The sequence below is a fragment of the Curcuma longa genome, chromosome 13 (genome assembly GCF_044706935.1).
Source record: "Curcuma longa cultivar G26 ecotype Majalengka, Jawa Barat chromosome 13, ITB_CL_G26_1.1, whole genome shotgun sequence".
NCBI lineage: Eukaryota > Viridiplantae > Streptophyta > Magnoliopsida > Zingiberales > Zingiberaceae > Curcuma > Curcuma longa.
Window position 1 is genome coordinate 10,031,975 of NC_133873.1, and position 7,755 is coordinate 10,039,729.

At 38.0% G+C, this 7,755-nt stretch overlaps 1 pseudogene; it reads right to left on the reverse strand.

The window, feature by feature from the left end:
* Window positions 1-2,051: 2,051 nt before the first annotated feature.
* Window positions 2,052-3,798, reverse strand: LOC141844019 (uncharacterized; annotated as a pseudogene).
* Between the last annotated feature and the right edge of the window lie 3,957 nt (window positions 3,799-7,755).

A 7,755-nucleotide genomic window follows, 5' to 3' on the forward strand; every position in this document is an offset into this window, starting at 1 on the left:
ATTATGAAAGCATAAATAAGAAGTTCAATAATTGATTTTGTCTAAGGCCACGCCTGGAAATCAATTTATTGAATTAATTATTAATGTGATCATAATTCAAAATCCTCAAAGTAAAAACTAAGTGGGAGAGGGATTCTTCGAATCCCGCGGTCTCCATTACTGGTTTGTAGGTGATGCATACAGACTTGCGTGCTGGCTTAGACCTTCCTTGCACCAACATCATAGTATACGAGCATATCAGCATTACAATGTACATTTCTTAGTATCTTGAACTATCAATAATGAAAAATAATAGGAGTCAACATCGGCAAAGGAAATGAAGACTTATCAAAATTTTATCTACAGAAATAAAAAGGAGGAAAACAATTCTTGACTTATCAAAATGAAAAGGAAATGAAGAGAAACTAAATACTGCCTTGATAACCAATTGCTGGACTAAGGTGTATCAAAACAGAGACATGAGAGATCAGATTGTAAAGGCTAAGGTCTATGCAATTGCTGGACTTAAAGATGCACACAATTGGAATTCAACACTTAAAGGCCTACTGGAATGCAGGTACGACACTGAAGCATTGCTGAAAATTGGAATTCAACAATTGGAATTCAGCAATTGGAATTCAGCATTGCTGTACCAGAAGCATTGCTGAAAATTTACAATTTTCCCTTCCAACACAGGTATGACACTGATTATGCAAGCTGAATACCATGTTAATGCAAGCTGAAATTCTATGCACACAAAAGTATTACCTTTTCTGCAATTGCAAGCGAGCCACAGTTTCTGCAAGTGGATGAAATAAAAGGATTTTTAAGAACATACAAATATGTACTACCTTGACTATTTAAGGCTTGTACCTAAAGTAAAATGATGGAACTTCAAGATATGAAAAGATAGTGTAAATATAAAAGACTGGAAAAGCATGATTTCAAAATTCATTTTGCACCCCGGTCAGTTTAGGAAAAATTTCACTCCACCTGGCCCACCTGCTGACTAGCACGTGAGAAGCTCCAACACCAAAGTACATGAGCAGACGAGTGGAACTTAGTGCCTTCTTCGTGAGAAGCTCCAAATTGTTCATCCTTTGTTGTGCGAAGCTTTGAAACCCTCATCCTTCATGCAAAGCTCTAAATTGCTCATCCTTCACCGTAACCTTCCATGAACTGCAAGGACTAAAAAAGAGCAATCGGCCTAGACATGACTTCCATCCAGATCCAAAACCCTAGTTAAGCTTCCTATATCGCCTGCTCATTAGGGAGATACCATAGCATGTCATGATTTGCAAGAAATTTTCTCCAACACCAGCATATCTCCTCCAAATAAGTTTCCTCCTACTCTTACTCTTTCCCTTTTCCGTCCTCATTGGAGCAACCAGCACCATTTGCCACATGCCCAAGAAGGCACCAAACTATTTGGTTGCGACCAGGGACTGAAACTCCTACTCATATTTTGAACCTTAAACTCCATTTACACACAAAATGCAAAATTACATTGACACATAATGCTCATAAAGGATCTATTATTTGTTTAACATATGTAACTGACATAAAATTGAAAGGAAATAAAATTCAAAGTAGGAGATACAGAGAAATGAAGATGAAAGTAAAACAGTTGTCAAGATTAACCCTTAAAGCAGCACCAGAATACCAAAGGCAAGGAGATAGAATAGAAAGAATTATCAATACCCTAGCATATTCAGGTGCACCTACATTCCTTTTTTATGGCTTTCTAGCTCCAAATTTACTTGTTGGTTCTTGAAATTCTTATATATTCAGATTTCTTTTTGCATTAGAATGAACCAAAAGATCTTGTATACTCCCATTCTAGTTACTAAAGTAATTATTGTTCTTGCTTGGATCCAGAGTATCAAAGTCACTGTTGGACCTGTTCAGGGCAGTTCATTAGATTCACTAGTTGCCACAAACTTAACTATACAGGTTTCAACATTTTCACCTGAGGTAAACCAGATATTCAAGTCATAAGAGTCTTAGTCCTTATCATCAAACTAGATTTTCTCTGCTTTAAACTTTCTTTTCCTTTTTAGCATTCATGTATGTTACCTCGCGGGCGGAGAGGAGCGCAGACGAACAAAGAGGGTGTGGAGAGGAACTGAGAGGGCGGCCAGGCAAGCGCGGTCGGGGGAACCTCGCGGGCGGAGAGGAGTGGAAGGGAAACCTCGCGGGTGGAGAGGGCGGCCAGGCGAGCGCGGTCGGGGGAACCTCGCGGGCGGAGAGGAGCGGAAGGGAAACCTCACGGGCGGAGAGGGCGGCCAGGCGAGCGCGGTCGGGGTAACCTCGCAGGCGGAGAGGAGCGGAAGGGAAACCTCGCAGGCGGAGAGGGCGGCCAGGAGGGCGGCCAGGCGAGTGCGAGCGAGCGCGGTCGGGGGAACTCGCGTAACAGAGGGCGGCAGGAAAACCTAGCGTAAAAGAGAGAGAGGGGGTTCGTGAGAAAAAAAATTATCAATTAATCTTTTTTAATAATTTTTTTTAACAGCGTATATCTATGTGCTATTAATGATATTTTTTTAATTCCTTTTAACATCGTATAATTTTTGTACGCTGTAAAAAATAGTATTCACAATGCATTGTTATTTGTGCGCTGTTAATTTTAAAATATAACATATTATCCGCAGCGCACTTATTAGGTGCGCCGTAAAAACTATTATTAACAGCACATTATAATTATGCGCTGTTAATAACGTGCTGCGGAAAGTCAAATTTGTTGTAGTGCACACCAACAATCCCCTCTATTTCCACTTGATTTTCATCCTCCAAAGTATTTAAAATCTGAAAACTGTTCCCTGCATTTTGTCCTTGTGCTTTCTCATATACTTACGCATTGGAATTTCCCTTCTTTGCAATCCATGCCTGCTTATCTCCTCCATTCTTCTTCAACGGCTCATCCCTTGCATCTAAGGGATCATTAGCAATCTCCTTGTATTTTCCTGCAGCATATCTCTGATTTAAAATGACTCGTAGGTCTTCTCCATCTTTAGCAGCATCATCCTTCCCAGCTTTCCATTGGGGTTTTGGTCTACTCCCATTAGCATAGCATTCCTCCTCCGAGTGACCTAAATGAAGGTATTTCATACAGTAATTCGGTACCCTCTCATATATCACTTTTTGCAATCTTTTCTCCTCACTAATACCAATTCAGAATTCTTCTACCTTCGGCTTTAAGAGGTCTATTTCCACACATACCCAAGTCATGGTTAACCTTGAACAATCCGCCGTAGCTTCATCAAGCTTTATAGGGTTTCCCACGATCTTAGCCGCCGAAAACAACCCCCTCTTGTTGAACATATGAATTGGTAAATCTGGAAGTTGAATCCACATAGGGACAACTGAAGATCCTGCCGTGTAAGAAAAATTAGGAGGGCACTTGAAGATCCGAAGAGGAACTCCCCCAATGTACCAAATTCCCCAGGTCCAGATTCTGGCCATGTTTTCGCTTGTTGTTAGATGCATGAAAATGTAATCCGAACGAAGAAATCTGATATTGTAGAAATTAGACAGTCCCAAATTTCTAAATGCTTGAAGAACAATCTGTTGTTTCAGCCTCATACCAGAGAACTTGCCAATCAAAGCAAAATGGAACGGTTCAGCCATATCCGCAACCTCCTCTTCAGTGCTAGAAACCCTGGCTTGCATTCTAAGTATGGCAAACTTGAAGTCGTCACCCACATCTTCTAGGGTTTTTTTGGAGGCTCGGGGCGAGGTGGGATGAAGCGTCTCCGTCAGGAAGCGGGGCGAGCCTTGATCTGCATCAGTCGCGGCGCGGAGCCCCCTGCATCGTCGGAGCATCCATTGAGAGGGGAGGGAAGTGCAAGAAATCTGGCATCGGGGGAACAGGCGCCGCCCGCGGCGAGCGCCGCGGGCGGAGCGCGATCGGTGGCCAACGCCCGTGAAGAATCGCCCAAAAAATGTCTGTCGCGCGCGAGAGAGGAGGCGGTGTTTTGGTTTGGTTTGTTTTGGGTTTAGGGTTTAGGGTTTAGGGTTAAGGATTTAGGATTTTAGGGTTTAGGGTTTAGGTTTTTTAGTGGTTCAGGGGTTTACGATTTAGGGTTTAGGGTTTAGGGTTTAGGGGATTTAGTTTTTTAGGAGTTTATGGTTTATGGTTTAAGGGTTTAGGGTTTACGTTTTTAGGAGTTTAGGGTTAAAGGGGTTTAGGTTTAGGTTAAAGGAGTTTAAGGGGTTTAGGGTTTACGGTTTATGATTTTAGGGTTTTAGGATTTACGGTTTATGATTTTAGGGTTTATCATTTAGTCTAATTAATTCAAACTAAATTATAATAATAAATATTAACATTAAACTAAATACAATTATAACTAAAAACTATTCAAATTTCTAAAATAACTATACTTATAAATATACCTCAAGCCGATAAACAACGAGTATCTCTCTAATTACTTTCGTCCACGTAAATTGTAAACCTGCACAAACAACACTAAAAAAGTAATCAACATTAAATCCACATCATGTATCATACAACAACATACTTACAACATATATACAACAATAGATACAAAACATACAACCTACAAATTTAATTCCAAGTCATACAACATACAAAATGTTATTCATACAATATGCACAGCCTTATAACATCACACAACCTATGCAATATCTATACAACACAACTTAAGCATGTTCAACTCGAGTTTAACACTACACCAACACTACATTACCATACAAGCACAACATCAACAGTAGGTAAGAAAGTTTATTACACATCCCACATCAACTAAACAATTTCCATTTTCCATACATATATGTTCATACCATTTCAACAATAACTCACAATATTTTACAATTTGTAACACTTAATCCTATCACAATCGAACCAGAGGTGAGTAATTCCCATCACACCACTGCCATCGCCGAGGCCGATCAGTTGCACCACCGGCAGCCAGCGCCAACCAGCGGCCACCGGTGGCCCTCGGTGGCCAACGACGACCAGCGCCAGTGCGCGTGGCCAGCGGCTACACACGCAACCAGCAGCAACCGCTAGTAGCTGGCCAGCACAACGGCCAGCATCGGTCGCGCGACCAACGGCCGCGACCCACAGCTGCCAGCGGTCGATTGGCGACCGCGACTGGCCCCTGCAGCGGTTTGGCGGCGAAAACAAACACACCACGCAAGGAAGGAAGAAGGAGGAAAGGAAAGCTTACCACAAGCGAGGAGGAAGGATCCGGCTGGCAACAACGGTTGGAGGCGCAGGCGAGAGGAGGAAGGAGGCGCAAGCGAGAAGAAGGGGCAACAACGAGAAAAAACGAGAGAAGGGATACGTGTTATTTCAAATTTAGGGTTTAATGGTAAAATTTGGCAATGGAAAATTTTTCGTCATTGAATTGGCGATGAACAGCGCGTTCGTTGAAGACCATATGGTGATTTGATGACCATTTGATGACGAATAAATTTTTCATTATAAATTGGCGATGAACAAGATTTTTGTTGCCATTTTGTGATGAATTTTACAACGAATTTCTTTTTTAAAACAAAATTAATATGTTGCTAAATGTGCAACAAATTATTATTTGTCGTTAATTTCATTGTAAATTTACTATGAAAGACAGTTTCGTCACAAAATCTGTTGCAATTTTACGACGAAAATAATTCATCGTAAAAATTCATCCCTAAAAATCTATTTTTTTATAGTGTATGGGAACAGTATAATAATTTTGAATGTTAAATTCTCATAATATTATATTTTTAATTAACTGTCATTGTCTATTTTATATTAGTAATATATTTTATTCAAATTGTGTGTGATTTTATAATATTTTTAAAATATATTTATGTTTAAATAATTATGTAATAAATATTAAAAATAAAAATTATAATAATTATAAATATGAAAAATTAACTTATAAAATATAAATGAAATATTAATTTTAAATATAATAATTATCATAAATTAATTATTAAATTAAAATATATGTCGATAATTAAATTATGAATAAATAAATAAGAATAAATAGAATATTCTAAGAAATATTCCTTTTTGGTGTGAAATGATGTGAGTGGGTTGGAGCTAAAATAATGTTTGGTGTTAAAATTGTACCATTTTAGTATGAAAATGACACTAAATTTGATGATGTGAGTTGGAGATGGTCTTACAATAATTACAAAATCGTAACTGCTATAATAACAATTATGATTTTGTAATTGTTATAATGCATACTTATTCTATTTACATTATAATAATTATGAAATCATAATTATTACAATATGAATTTTTACCATTCATATTATAATAATTATGAAATTATAATTATTACAATTGTTATTGTAGTTACGAAATTGTAACTGTTATAATGTATCTTATTTATTTATGATTTAGATAAGAGATAATAATATTGATAGTATTTGATGATAATCGATGAATTATAACTGAACCGTAAGATAAAATATTTTTTTAATAAAAAAATAATATGAATAGCTTTTTGATGATTTAAAAAAATATCATTTTGATTTTTGTCCTTTCCATTTACCTATTTTTCTTTGCAAATTGCATTGGCCACTTAGTTTAGGCAATCTTGTAACGGTGGCACCGATAGATCCACATGTCTATAGCCAAAACACATCATCGGCACTCAGCAGTAGAGAGAGAGAGAGAGAGGAGGCATCATCATGCTCTCAGTTTCTGCCCATTTCTGCTCTCGTCCCTCCTCCTCCTCCCATGCCGCGCCCTGCCCACTCCCCACGAAGGTCGATTAGTTGTACTGCTACCAAGGCCGCGTCTCGCCGTCCTCCGCTCACACCCTCCTCAGCTATTCCTTTAGCCGCCTCCGTTTCTATTCTCTTATGGACCAGTCCAGGTACAAACAGCTTATAAATAACAACCCATCTTTGATTTTTTTTTTTCATCTGCGTTGTTATTCTGAATCTACACAGATTATAGTCGCTTTCCCCCCAAAAGCGATTCCTTTCGAGTTTTCATTTCTAAGATTAGTCAAGAAATTTGTAGTTTGCCTTCGAACCACGGTGAGTTCATTGCTACCTGCCTGAGTTACTTCCTCGACCGAGTTAAAGTGAACATTCCATATATTCTTCAGTGCCGTGGAATAGTTCGATAAAATGGCTCATCCATTTTGCTCAATAGTTTCTTCTCACAATTTGGGTAGTTTTTAGTCGAATGGAGGTTCGCAACCTTTTTCTATTTCGTTATCCACCTTCTGTCTTGATATTTGGAATTTTGGTTGATTTTTCTGACAGTTTATTTAAGATTTTGCCTACCTGATCTACGGGTTAGTTTCCTGACTAGTTCTTGTTTTTCTGAACATAAACTGTTGAATTGGAGTACCACTATTAATGTGCCAGACAAAGGTTAAATGATCTTTTTTGCTACAACATCCTGACTTGCGTAGCTTAGTGAGAGAACTTTTCGAACCAAATTCAAATTCAAGAACTTTGTTTGAGATCGTAAATATACTTTTAAAATTTGCATATTTTTAGTCTCCCTTGAGTAACATAACTTCAAAGTTACTTCATATAAACTTCTTCATAAAGGTTACCGTACAATAAGAAGGATTTTTGACATTCATATGAAATATTTACCAACTTTGTTTTACTATCAACAAACAAATTCAGACTGAATTGAGATGAGCAACAGATGAAATATCTTGAAATAATCAACCTCATAAGTTTGCTAGGAAAATACTTAACTCTGTGAATATTTATCAACAAGATATAGGACATAAAAAACACAGCTAATGTTTTGACTTATCATTTTAGGCAAAATATTTCATGTTTTCATTC